At 38.1% G+C, this 13,691-nt stretch overlaps 1 long non-coding RNA gene across 1 annotated transcript in view; it reads right to left on the bottom strand.

Moving 5' to 3' along the window:
- LOC140713255 (uncharacterized) overlaps positions 1 to 13,691 on the bottom strand; it is a 105,145-nt gene that overhangs the window by 87,273 nt on the left and 4,181 nt on the right. The window lies entirely within an intron of this gene.

Here is a 13,691-nt window from a genome sequence, read left to right on the forward strand (position 1 = left end):
AATCTGAGCACCTTTTCACAACCCTAACTTACTAACTTACTAGGTTATTTCACCTGTAGTTTTTTAAGACCTGAATGCTAGTTTACCCAAGGGTGTGTGCTTACTTTGTTGCTCTCCTTTTTACATTCAAAAATCTTCACTTGAACCCTTTCAAATTAAAGTCTGTGCCATTGGATAATAGTTGTTGAATAATAACTACTTTTCATTGGTTTCCATAATGTCTGAGACAGAAGATTGGAAAAGCGAATGAGACTCTGCCTTAACCTTCAGAACACAGGGAGGCCGTTCTGGGCAATAGTTAAGAGCACAGGTTCTCACATCAGATGCTGAGGGTGTGAACTCGCACTCTACCAGTTTTCAGTTATTTAATATTAGATAAATTGACCTCATCATTCCTGGTATTTATATGTGAAATGGAGATAATCGATAGATTTATAATATTAGTTTGAAGATTAAATGATATTATACATGTAAATATTGTCCAGTTTAATGTCTAGTACAAGAGAAAGTAATACATAAGTTTTAGCCATTATTTTTAGCCCTGGCTCTCAAGACATAACGAGCTTAGGCTATGAGGATGTCAGTCATGGTGAGTAGCAGAAGTTTCTCAGGGATTTACAAACTTACAAAATTCATAAGAGATAGGACTGTGGTTTAATTTTAAAACTAAGTCAAGCTTGTTTAAACTCCAGAAAGGGACATCAAAGTCCCAAATCAGGAATCAGTTGAATAATTTTGTCTCTTTTGACCTAACATGATGATTTATCTCGTCCCTTTTCTTTGCTCTTCTGTCTTCACTCTTTCCCTGGTAATCTCATTTAATATCAAGAGTCAAGCCGTCATCTTGAGAGAATTGAGTCTCAAATATCTTTCCTGAACTCCAGACCCATACTTCCAACATCCTGAAAAATATTTCTGCCTGGGCGTTCTCCCAGTCTAGGAAACTGTATTTTGCCTTCTTTATCTTAGTGTCTACATCTTCACTTATAAGAAGTATAAATATATTTGTGTTTAAATGGATATAGTGAAGAGAATATGCAAATATATACATGTAAATGAATGAGTGAATGAATAAAACTTGTCAACAGTTTTTCAATATAGACTAAGATTAGCATGTAAAAAGCCTTCAAACTATTTCCCATTCACGAAGTCAAACTAAGTTGAAACATAACATGCTGACTTCATTCTTCAATTTGGAATAGATATCCAAAAGTCGGATTTGGTGAAGAACCTGTCCTGTCACCCAAAGTCAGCAAAAAGGGTTAGACAGCAAAATAATGAGATAGAAAGGAGATTGTCAACCTCAGTCCCAGGCAGATCACAGACACACAGTTGTATAATCATTGCTCTAAGTCCAAGCAATTTCTAAGGGTAGGAAAAAGTTAGATGATCTACATGGAATAAACTTGACTCTACACTGCAAGCATCAACTTCCTTTATGGAAAGCATGTGAGTTGTGGGTACAAGTGGTTGGGGATAATGGTGGACCCCACTGACAATGGACCAGGGGCTAAACATATAAATACATCTGCATCCTCTACTCATGGTCTAGACTCTAGTGAAAAAAGATCAGGCAGTAAAAAGCTGGAGAAAGTATGTAAGAAACAGAGCTCCCACTCACTAGTTTTATTTATTTAACAAACAACTCCTGAATGCCCTCCAAGTTTCAGGGACTGTTAGATGCTCTGTCAGATATCCTAATCAAACCACGCAATAGGAGTGATATTTGGTGTCCACACGAGTCTACTGTACTCTGGGGGGAAGTTGCTGCAACATTTCCAAGTCCTTCGGACTCCTTTTGAATATGCACACATACACACATACACACATACACACACACACACACACACACATACACACACACACATACACACATACACACATACACACACACATACACACACACACATACACACACATACACACATACACACACACATACACACACACATGCATACACACATACACACACACATACACACATACATACACACACACACACGCATACACACATACACGCATACACACACACACGCATACACACACACATACACACACACACACACACACACATACACACACACACACACACATACACACATACACATGTGTCCGGAACTATGGCATGGTGGGATGAAAGGGGCATGACCTTCCGTTCAGGTGACCAATGTATTGGAGTAGAAGGGACACATCTTCTTTGATCTTTGTCACCAGGAAACCTGCAGTGTCAGCCTCATGAGGCTTCTACAGGCTGGCCTCCACTGAATAATTGAATAGTAAGCCGGAGACAGATGGAGACTGGAAGCAGATTTTGATTCCTTATCCTGGCCAAGTTTAATATTTCCAAGGACTTGTATCCCCTGAAAAGATACACTGAAGTCCTAATACCTGTACCTCAGAATGTGACCTTATTTGGAGATAAGGTTTTTACAGAGGTAAACAAGTTAAAACAAAGTCTTTAGGTTGGCCCCTAACCTTATATGGCACGTGTTCTTATAAAAAAGGGAAGTTGGGGGCACAGACACGTGTTCAGGGAGAATGCCATGTGAGAATGAAGGCAGAGGTCAGGGTGAGGCTTGTTCATAACAAAGAACACCAAAGATTGCCAGCAAACCACCCAAAGTAAGGGGTAGGCATGGGACTGGTTCCCCACACAGCCCTCAGAAGGAACCAACCCTACTGACACCTTGACCTCAGACTTCCAGCCTCCAGAACTATGAGAGAACAAATTTCTGTTGTTTAAGATTGTCACTAAGTTTTTGGTGTGTACTTTATTATGGCAGCCCTAGCAAGCTGAGACACAAGGCTAATGCTTCCAACTGTTCTGGAAACCAAATTGTATCCAGGTTCATATGCTACCTCATAGGAGATGCGAATGCTTATCAAAATCTCTTCAAATTTATGTTAATAGTATTGAAAGGGAAAAGAAAGAAGAGCAAATATTGTCTCTTCAGAATGGTTTTCCCAAAATAATGACACTGTGCTCTTTGAAAAGCTCCTCTCTTTGGAAAAGGCATCCTATATCCTAATCATTTGTTTCCAGCTGAGACAAAGAACTGCTCTTTTATTTCAACAGCAGATAACCACGTTTCAACAATCAAGCCAAAACAGCAGTAATTAACATAAATTGTCTTATGAGTTGCTTGTACACTACCTCATTTTGTTTCATGAGCAGGGCCATGAGATAAATTAATTAAAAAACAGAACAGACCAAAGATGGGCAAGTTTGGGTGCATTAATACTTACTATGAAATTATGATTATGACAGCTTAGATAAAGTGAAAACTATTTAAACAAGGCTTCATTGTTTCCTTGTTCTAGGCTAATAAATATCACCATTCAATTCTGCAACATCAAACCAGAGCTCAGGGAGGCATTGTGACTTACAAGTGAAGAGAATGGATTCTAACCTGGGTTTAGCAGGTATAGCTATGTAGTTTGCAGGGCAGGTGCAAAATGAAAATGCAGAGTTCATTGGTAAAAAGCAGGAAAAGAGTCATTGAAGGTACTAAAATAATCTAAGGTTTCCTTCCTTCTTCATCACGGGGTTTTACATTCTGTTTAATGTTGTTTAATGTGGTTCTAAGTAAATTAAAATTAAAATTTTTAATTGGCTGGGTGCAGTGGCTCACGCCTGTAATCCTAGCACTTTGGGAGCTCAGGAGTTCAAGATCAGCCTGGGCAACACGGTGAAACCCCGTCTCTACTAAAAATACAAAAAAATTAGCCAGGTGTGGCACCGTGCGCCTGTAGTCCCAGCAACTCGGGAGGCTGAGGCAGGAGAACTGCTTGAACCTGGGAGGCAGAGGTTGCAGTGAGCCAAGATCGCACCACTGCACTAGAGTCTGGGTAACAGAGCAAGACTCCATCTCAAAAAAAAAAAAAATTAATTATGAGTGAATTTTACCATTTAGCTTTATATTGTGCGATGAGTTTTAAATGCCAATGTAAGAGTATTTGATGTGTATGCAGAATCACTGAAATCGAACACCATATATTTCATAGTTTTTACATGCATATTTATTTTGTTCTTATCAGAACAGTGGAAACACTGCACAGAACAAACTTGAATGTGTTTATTTCAATTCTCGATGCACACACATTCTACAAACTCTCTCTACCTTTGGGGTTACTGATGGCTAAGGAAAGATTGAAAGGAAAAAGAACTGTGGGTTGCCCTATTTTTCCCTTTCTATGTCAGCACGTTCAGCGTAAGTGGCTGACTACTGCAAGGGCATAACACACGTAAGAAAGGACACAATAGGGCTCCTTGGTGGTTTGAGTTTCTTGGAACACCATAGTCTTCTCTTTGTGTTCTAAGCAGGTTCTCCTTGGAATGGAAAGTGTAACCTCTCTTGGGGTTGTCAGGAGCCCCCACCACCCCTCCCAATCACTCAGAATGAACATAACAGGCTTACCTTGCAATCACTTGGAGTCTCCTTGAACTCCATGCATTGTGGTATACCAGAATTCTGTGCTCAGAGCCATCACATGCTCTGTGCACATGAAGCGGCAAGGAACAGCATGAGCTTCATCATTGCATTGCACTTCTGTTACAAATCACAAGTTCAAAGATAATTAAGAATATCTAACAGTGACAGCAGACCATTAAACCAAGCGTGGGGCCCTGTGTAATTGCATAGTTTGCACAACCACAAACACAGCCCTGGGTTCTCGCCTGGATTCTCCCAGTAACTTACTATATCCTGAGCAATCCACTAATCTCTATGGGAGTCATTTTCCATGCCTGTGAAATAAGAAGGAACAAACTCTTATACTACTCAAAAATTCTAGAGATCTGCACTTTTCATGGCATTTCTTTCTCATCTTTCCTTATCCATTTTTACAGCAGTCTCACCCACTCCTACTCACAAGAATACAAATTCTATAAAGGCAGGGACTTGCTCACCACTTTATCCACAATGAGTAGAACTAGGCTTAGAATATAGTAAGTCCTCTTTTAAATTTACAATGAATGAAGGAATAATAAACAACACCCTCACCACTGTACTACCTAATCTTCCCCACTCTCTTTATTCATATAACAAAACCTAGGACCAGGTAATTTAAAAGCATAGTACATTGAAATCAAAAACCAATTCTAGCCTAATGATGTAGTTTTGATGACCTATGCAATTAATACAAATATAGTGCCAACATTTTAAATTTGGGGAATTTCACATTAGATATAACATTCCAGTTATTTTTTAAAACCCTAAAAACATGGTGCTACTCATCCAAAGTAGAGCCGGGCACACTCTCAAGTTTGTCATAGCCTTATTAGGTCTGCTTCTCTCATGAATGTCACCTGGGGTCCCCTCTAAATATTTGATTTAATGATCCCTGTTTTAGATCATCTGGAGAGAAATAAAGGACATGATACTGATGATTTCAAGTCACCCACAGTGACATGGCTTATTGGCATTTTTTGTCTACCCTCTCAGGGCCAGCATTCTAACAAGCAAAGCATCACAAGCCTGGGCCTGCCCATGGTATGGCTAAGGATGTGTCTCTCACACCAAATCCTTTTTTGTAGACCCTTGACAGTGTCTCTTTGTAGCCTCAAATTGTCTAATTTAATAGAAAGCCTCTGATACATAAATAATTCATAACAAGGTCCTAATAAATCAATGAGCTAATCCTTCTCCAAAGCAATTTCATTTTAAAGAAGCTCTAGCCAGAGAATTGCAATGCTCTACCCATTCATTTAATTTCAGTTGCTGTGATACCTGAGTTCAGGACATAGTTTTGATGAGAAAAGTGAGTTGAAGCACAACTCGAATCATATCAACAAATTAATATCTATTTTTCTGATTTTTGAAGTTTACCCTATACATAGAACAGCTCTAAAGTAAAGTCTGTGACTTTCATAAAGTAGATAATATTATATTTCTAAGTACTTGTGGTTAGGTATAAGTTCATACTAATCAGATATGTATAATTCATAAACACTTGGGGTGAAATTTATTACCAGGTACTATTATATTGGAATATGTCTATCACAGTATATATATATGAATTAAACTTTTTCATATATATGTGTTCATGTGTGTATACACACATGCACACACACACATCTATATATATAGAGAGAAAAGAGATCATATTTATGACAAGGTATTAATATTTTATAATATATATTCAATAAACACAATCAGAATCAGAAAGATTATTGTAAATTTAAAAATGATTTCATTTGATAGTGAAAGTCTATATATTCTAATAGCTCAAGACCCTGCACTGTTTTCTAATAAGATATTTAAAACCAAACCAAATGCTCAGAACATTTTTTCCAGCCAGAAAATCAAGTTGTTTCATTTGTTTTAGTACAAAGAATGTGCTTTAGCAAGGCCTTTGTCTTGAGGATTTTACCATTGTCCTTGAAACTCACTTTAAAATTCAGTCTTTTGAAAACTGCACAAGTAAAAAAGGAAATTTTCTTTCCCTATGAAATTTAATTTACATGTAAAATTAATTTGAAATCTAACATGAAGTCAGATTTTTACAAGCATTATTCCAAAACTCATGCCAAGAAACAGGCACTTGTACAATTTTATGCCTCGCACTTAATTTCTTCTTAAGTAAAGCAATTGAAAAAATTCATTAATTTTTTTCTTGACCATTAGCTTGAAAGTTTTTATTTAATGAGACCATCAATTGAAGCTATTTTATGTATTCTATGGTTGCCTCTGAGGTTAATTCTCTATTACCAGTTTTAACCATGCTATAGTCCAGACAAAAGTTTTATTTACTGATTTGTTTGAACAGTTACAGTATTATATACCCTGGGCATTATAATTACTCTAACTTTCCTCCAAAATCTTGTGATCTTTTGACCCCAGGGCCAGAAAGGGTGCATGTTCAGAGACACCATTCAGGCTCTGCTTGCCGTTTGGAGTGGAGTTTGGAGAAGGATGGGGATGCTTTTGCCTTTCATGCCTTCTCCCATCCAACTTGTCATGATGAGAGCATGCTACTATTTAAGTGGCCAGGGCCCTGAAAATGCCTACTACTGCATATCAGATACGTACATCCTGGGTTTAAAACTGTAAACAATAAAAGACCTGGGCTTTTTTTTCTGTGTGTGTGTGTGTTTTTTTTTTTTTTTTTTTTTCCTACTTTACTGATTTTTCCACTTGTATTTCTCACTCTTTCCTTATTTTGACTTTTTAGTGTCTTTGCGTGTTTTCTTAACTTTTGAATTGTATGTTTATTGCTTTTATTTTCTTTCTTTTAAAAATGCTAACATGGTTTCTATAAGTTTTTTTTTCTAGAAATTGTATAATTTTGATTCCTATATTTCTTTTGACTCAAGATTTATTTTTAAAAGGATTCTTGTCTCCAATCAGGTAGATTTTACTTTTTGTCGTTGGTTTCTAGTTACACTGCATATTTATATTGGCAGACGTCACTTGCATAATTTATTGTTGATTTATTATTCTTTAATGATTGGGCAAGAGATCCTTTCTGTATTGTGAATATTTTTAAATATGTCTCATACTACTTTTCCTTATTTTCTTGCTAACTCTTTCGGCTCTACCAGACAGGAGGCAAGAGGGGCACAGTAGTATACAGAACACAGACGTGGACCCCAGTCAGACCTGAGTGTGAATCTCTGCTGGGCTTCCTGGCTGTGTGACTGGGGCAAAGCGATCTTTTAGTTTCAGTTTCCTCAACCGGACAAATGTTAAGATAATGTACGCAAAGCGTTTAAAGAGGTACCACGATAATGGTTGCTATTCATCTCATCATCATCATTATGATTATTACTCTTGTCCACTTCACTACCATAAATTACTTATATAAAAATTGCTTTTATGAAATTCCTGGAGAAATAGGAAACTGTTGCCTAGTTAATGTGAATAGGGGATACAAACACACACATATATAGAGAGATATATGAATGCTCTATGCAATTTTATTAATCTTTTTATTAATCCCATGATGTAATAAAGTGGGAAATATCCCACCCATTATATAAAGAGACCATGATTAGATCATCTGTGGAGCCACCTTCAATGACAAAGGAACTACTAATTCCAGGGGTTTGACCCAGGCCTTCTAACTAAAACTATATTCTACGTAATCACACATTCCTACTTGATTTAATTTATGTTGCTCAAATGATTTCTGAGTATGCATCAGGTAGCTGTGAAGTAGTTGTAAAAGCAGACCATTATCCGTAGTAGTCATGGTACACTTTCACATTTCCAAGGACAAGAATATAGGTTAAGAAATAGCCCAGTCTAATTGGATCTACATTCATGCTCTTAATGTGTAAGGAAAACATGGAATAAGAGAACATAACCAGTGAAGAACAAGTTTAAGACATTTTTTGTTTGGTTATGTTTTTGACACCAGCAATCTGAAATTCTGAAAAAACCCCATTTGCAACAATGAGACATCTTAGCTGCTTTCCTCAGGAAGTCCAAAGAATTGTGGAATTTGTTCAAAGCTGGAAGACCTTTGAGACGGAGGTCAAGAAAAACAAAAGATGCTCCAAAGAGTGCTGTCTGGGCAAGTCATTTCAAAATATTAAATGGGTTATTGTCTCTCAAAACAACACTACTGGGAGCTATATAATTCTATTATATATATAGAGGCCTCATGTCATCGATAGCTCCCAGGAATTCTGAAGTGCTTCATAACTGACTGGTTCCCCATCTCCCACCTCTGGAGAATGACAGAAAAGCTAGTGATCCTGACCTTGCATCTAAATTGCTTGCATGGGCATCTTTAGTGTACCTACAGCAGACTAGGACACGGGTGCTAATGCTGCACAGTGCCCCTTCGGTTCTTCTTCAGTCCAGGTGATAGATTATAGAGATAGCAGTTTGACTTTGGATTATAAAGAACATCACTAGGAGGCAGAGGCAAGTGGATTGCCTGAGCTCAGGAGTTGGAGACCAGGCTGGCCAACATGGCAAAACCCCGTCTCTACTAAAAATACAAAAAAAATTAGCCAGTCACGGTGACGCATGCCTGTAGTCCCAACTACTTGGAAGGCTGAGACATGAGAATTGCTTGAACCTGAGAGGCGGAGGTTGCAGTGAGCTGAGATCATGCCACTGCACTCCAGCCTGGGCGACAGAAAGAGACTCTGTCTCTAAATAAATAAATAAATAAATAAATAAATAAATAAATACACCATCCCCATAGCATTGTAAAATGTTAGTTTACCAAACAAAGTATCCATTTCACATTTGATTTATGCGTATATTTTTAAAAATGATACTTTCATAAAAAGGCCTCTGTGTTTGTTTGGTGAGGAAAAAAAAACAAATTACAACCTAAGAGGAAGAGTGTGCACTGGGGTGGGAGATGTTTACAAGGGAGTGCGCTCACCTTTCACAATGATTTATTTAACAAGCATGTATTGAGCCTCTATTGAATGCTCAAAGATAATAGAAAAGTGCTTTCCGTACAAAGAAGACTCCCATTCAAAGTAGGATTGAGATTGACAAGTGGTTCCAGATCTTCAGACACATGGCCTCCTTTCAGGGCCTTCTCTTTGAGTCATCAGTTTTGTTCCATTGCTAGAGAACTCCCCTTTGACATACAAGCGTTCAGCTAAAGCTGTGCTCAGGAACACTATGCAACCAGAACATTTGCGTCCTGTGAGACCTGTGAGAGGTACCCCAAGGTTTCTGGTCCCTTGGCCACTAAAATACACTTCCTGTCTTCCGTAAAAGTGTAATGGTTTTTGCCCCTAAGAGTGGTAAAAATGCCGACAGGATTTATTTCGTTTTTCATCCATTTCCTGGGATGGTTGGACTGAGAGAAAAATATAGACCAGTAAATTTTCATTATATATGTGAACAGTTGATCTGAGTATGAAATAGTACTCATGGATATGGTTGAAATATCTGCAGAAATCCACAGATGTGCCTTGCAAAACCATGTATCAGGGCCCTTTGATGACATATATGTAGGAAAAAATGGTAAAAGCATAGAAATTCTCACAATCCAACTGAGAACCTAGAAAAGAAAATGTGGAAGCTATACATATTGAAAAACATAAACATAAAGCTTTAGTCAATGTAGTTTTATATCAATTCATTCGTACTCAATGTTATTTAAACTATTGTTATCTATTAATAATTCATTTACAATAAAATTATTGGATTCCACTTTTAGTCGTGATGGAATAACTGATATCAGATTTGCTTTCTTACTGTAAACAACTAGGAAACAGGGCAGAGTATAGAAAAGGACTGTTGGCCGGGCGCGGTGGCTCAAGCCTGTAATCCCAGCACTTTGGGAGGCCGAGGCGGGTGGATCACGAGGTCAGGAGATCGAGACCATCCTGGCTAACACGGTGAAACCCCGTCTCTACTAAAAAATACAAAAAAAACTAGCCGGGCGAGGTGGCGGGCGCCTGTAGTCCCAGCTACTCGGGAGGCTGAGGCAGGAGAATGGTGTAAACCCTGGAGGCGGAGCTTGCAGTGAGCTGAGATCCGGCCACTGCACTCCAGCCTGGGCGACAGAGCGAGACTCCGTCTCAAAAAAAAAAAAAAGAAAAGAAAAAAAAAGAAAAGGACTGTTACCAGATCTTAGAAATGGCAGTACAGGATTATGATCCCTGAGAGAAAATAAACAAATGAAGTGACCTCTGTAATTTTCTCACCTTCCTTTCTTCCAGGCCACAATACAGGGAGAAGGAGCATAGCACTCTCACTGGGCTGAGGATACAGAGTTTGGAGTTCAGGGAAGATGGAGAGATTGGAATGTGTGGTGCAGGTTGCTAGAGAAGCAAGCTATGCAGATAAAAACATCCCCCAAATCTGCATGGAATCCTCTGTAGTCTTTGCCTGAATAACGTGAGCATACTGTGAGAATCCACAAGGCTAGGCAGTAAAAAACAACTTCTGAAGAAAAACAACAAAAAGCAGGGAGCTGTGTGCAGAATAATTCCCAGAGCTCACACAGGACTGACACATCTTTGAGATTCATCCAGTTAGCATGGAGTATACTCTTGAAACACCCAGAATATTCAGGAGAGACTGAAGACACTCCAGTCTCTTAATAATAAAGCTAAACTGCTTCTAGAATAAAGGCTGGCCTAAACCCATCCTAACAAGTTTTAAAATAAGCTTTAAAAATATGGAGCTCACGTATCAATAACTTAATGCCAAAAGAAAATTTAATACTACTTAAAGAAAAATAAAACTGCAAAGAGACATATATATATTTATATATTTATTTATATATTTTAAGTAATATATGCTAGCAGAATACATAAATATAATATATTATGTTAATATATATTATATTATTCAGTAATATAGTATATGCTAATATAGTATATAAATATATTTTTTGTTTTATATATTTACATATATTCTCTCTCTGTCATTTTATATCTAAATAGAAAGAGAGAGAGAGATATACTTGCAGCAATGTGATGTCACAATGTCCAGCTTCCATTAAAAATCACTGGACATGTGGAGAAGCATGAAAAATGTGACCCACAACCATAAGAAAAATCAGTCAATAGGCACAGATGCAGAAAAAATAGAGAGAGAACATCAACAAGGAGTTTAGGAAATCTATTATAAATATGATCAGAGATTTTTTTAAACATAAGAATGTTATGGAAATTTTAAATGCAAAAACATCTAAGAGAGAAGAAAGATGGAATTGAAAAAGCAATTTGTAGCCAGGTTATGAACTATGGAGTCAGATTTGTGCACCTGCATGCCCACATGGATTATACACTTCAGAGTGGAACTGATAGGCAGAGACCCTGGAGCAGTACTGCATTGGTTACCAGACTATAGGTACCAGACACCTCAGCACGACCCTCTCAAGACACTTAATCCCACAATGCCTTCCTTCCTCTCTGATAAATAGTTGTAATAATATTACCTAGTTACAGGTTATACTGGTGACTAATTAAGTTACTACAACCAAAGGGTTATAGAAGTGTTAGCTATTATTATGTGTGTATGTGCATGTGTGTATACACACACCAACTTATATGGGACATTATTCTCTGTTTTTCTCTTATAAGTTCTGTGGGAAGTCATCAATGCCTAGAGTAGACAATGAAATCGGCAAGTATTTAGCATACACTATATATATGACTTCCTAACATCTGAGTCCAGGAAGTCAGTCTGATAACCATCACAGCTTTCCTCCATCCATCCAACTCTAACTGGAACCATATGGATATTATAAAATCTCAACTTTGAACTCCCTTTAATGCAGCCACGGGCTCAAGTTTATTTAAGTGTTTGATCTCCTGCTTTCCCTATGTATGAGATGGGAGTATTTTTCTATCAATATTTAAAAGCTGGTACCAAATGACCTTGAATATGGTTAAATAGTTTTCTTTATCAGTTCATCTCTTATGGTTTGGCTCTAGTGAAGTTTAAGGAAGTGATTTGATTATAGAAGGATGTGGGATTCTACCAACTGCACATTTCTAAACTTAGTGGAGGCATTTACTTATTTCATTAAGTGTTCACTTGGTGTCTCACCTTCTTGGAAGAGTTTTGTCATGTGCACTAGCCAGGGTTCAAACAGAGAAGCAGAACCACTAGGAGATTTATATGCATGAGAATATTGTAAGGGATTTCACAACCGTGGAAGCTGGTTAAGTTTCAAGTGAGATGCCAATGCAGGAAGTCCAGAGGGCAGATAGTCAGGAAGATTATTGCTATAGACTGAATGTTTGTGTCCCAACAAAATTTATTTGTTAAAAGTCTAACCCCCAATGTGATGGTATTAGGAGATGGGGACTTCAGGAGGTGATTAGTTCATGAGAGTGGAGCCCTCATGAATGCAATTGCTGTCTTCATAAAAGAAATCCTAGAGAGCTCTCTCCCCACTTCCACAGATGTCTCACCAGACACTGAATCTGTTGGCACCTTGATCTTGGACTCCCCAGCCCCAAGAACTGAGAGAAATAAGTTTCTGTTGTTTATAAGCTTTCCGGTATATGATAGTTTATTGTAGAAGCCCAAATGGCCTAGGGCAGTTACAAAGTAGGGGAGAGCAAAACAAGCTGGAGCTCAAGTGCATGCAGCGGGACACAAAGGCCCAAGGACTGTTGTAAACTCCTGTCCACTCTTCTTGCTCTGTCACTGGTAGTATGGGCATTCTGCAGAAGCCAGGGCCCTTCCTCAACAGAGGTAAAGACATATACCTGACCCAGAAATCAGAGAAGCAGGAGAAGGCTCCAGGGAGAGGAAAAGCAGCTGCAGATCCACATGTTGCTTTAAGCCAACAGAACCAGTCATCTATTGTTGACTATCTGTGTTGAAAACCAACGTATAAATTGCAGAATCATAAGGCTGCTAGAAATTGCAGAGGTCTTTTATTCCGGTCTTCCATCTCCAGAAAGGCTTTGTCCAAATCTTTTCAGACAAAACCCCAGCCATCTCTCTCTTTGTGCAAGGTGTCCTCACATAGGCTTTTAACCACCTTTTGCATTATTTAGCAATAGGTTGGACTCTGTTTCTATCTCTATCAATTGTAAAACTGAAATAATCTTGAAAATTTGGACTATGTATCTATTATTAACTAACATTTCTGGAAAACTAAAGTGAAAATGGAATTTGTGGATTTGTGAGGAAATAGTTGTAATTATCTACCTGACGTTGACAGTGGCTATTTATTCATTTGGTCAGTGGTCAATTTGACTGGCTACTCCAGAGCTTCATAGCCACCCTAGTTCACGGGCCAAG

Source organism: Chlorocebus sabaeus, chromosome 13 (genome assembly GCF_047675955.1).
Source record: "Chlorocebus sabaeus isolate Y175 chromosome 13, mChlSab1.0.hap1, whole genome shotgun sequence".
In the NCBI taxonomy this organism is placed as follows: domain Eukaryota; kingdom Metazoa; phylum Chordata; class Mammalia; order Primates; family Cercopithecidae; genus Chlorocebus; species Chlorocebus sabaeus.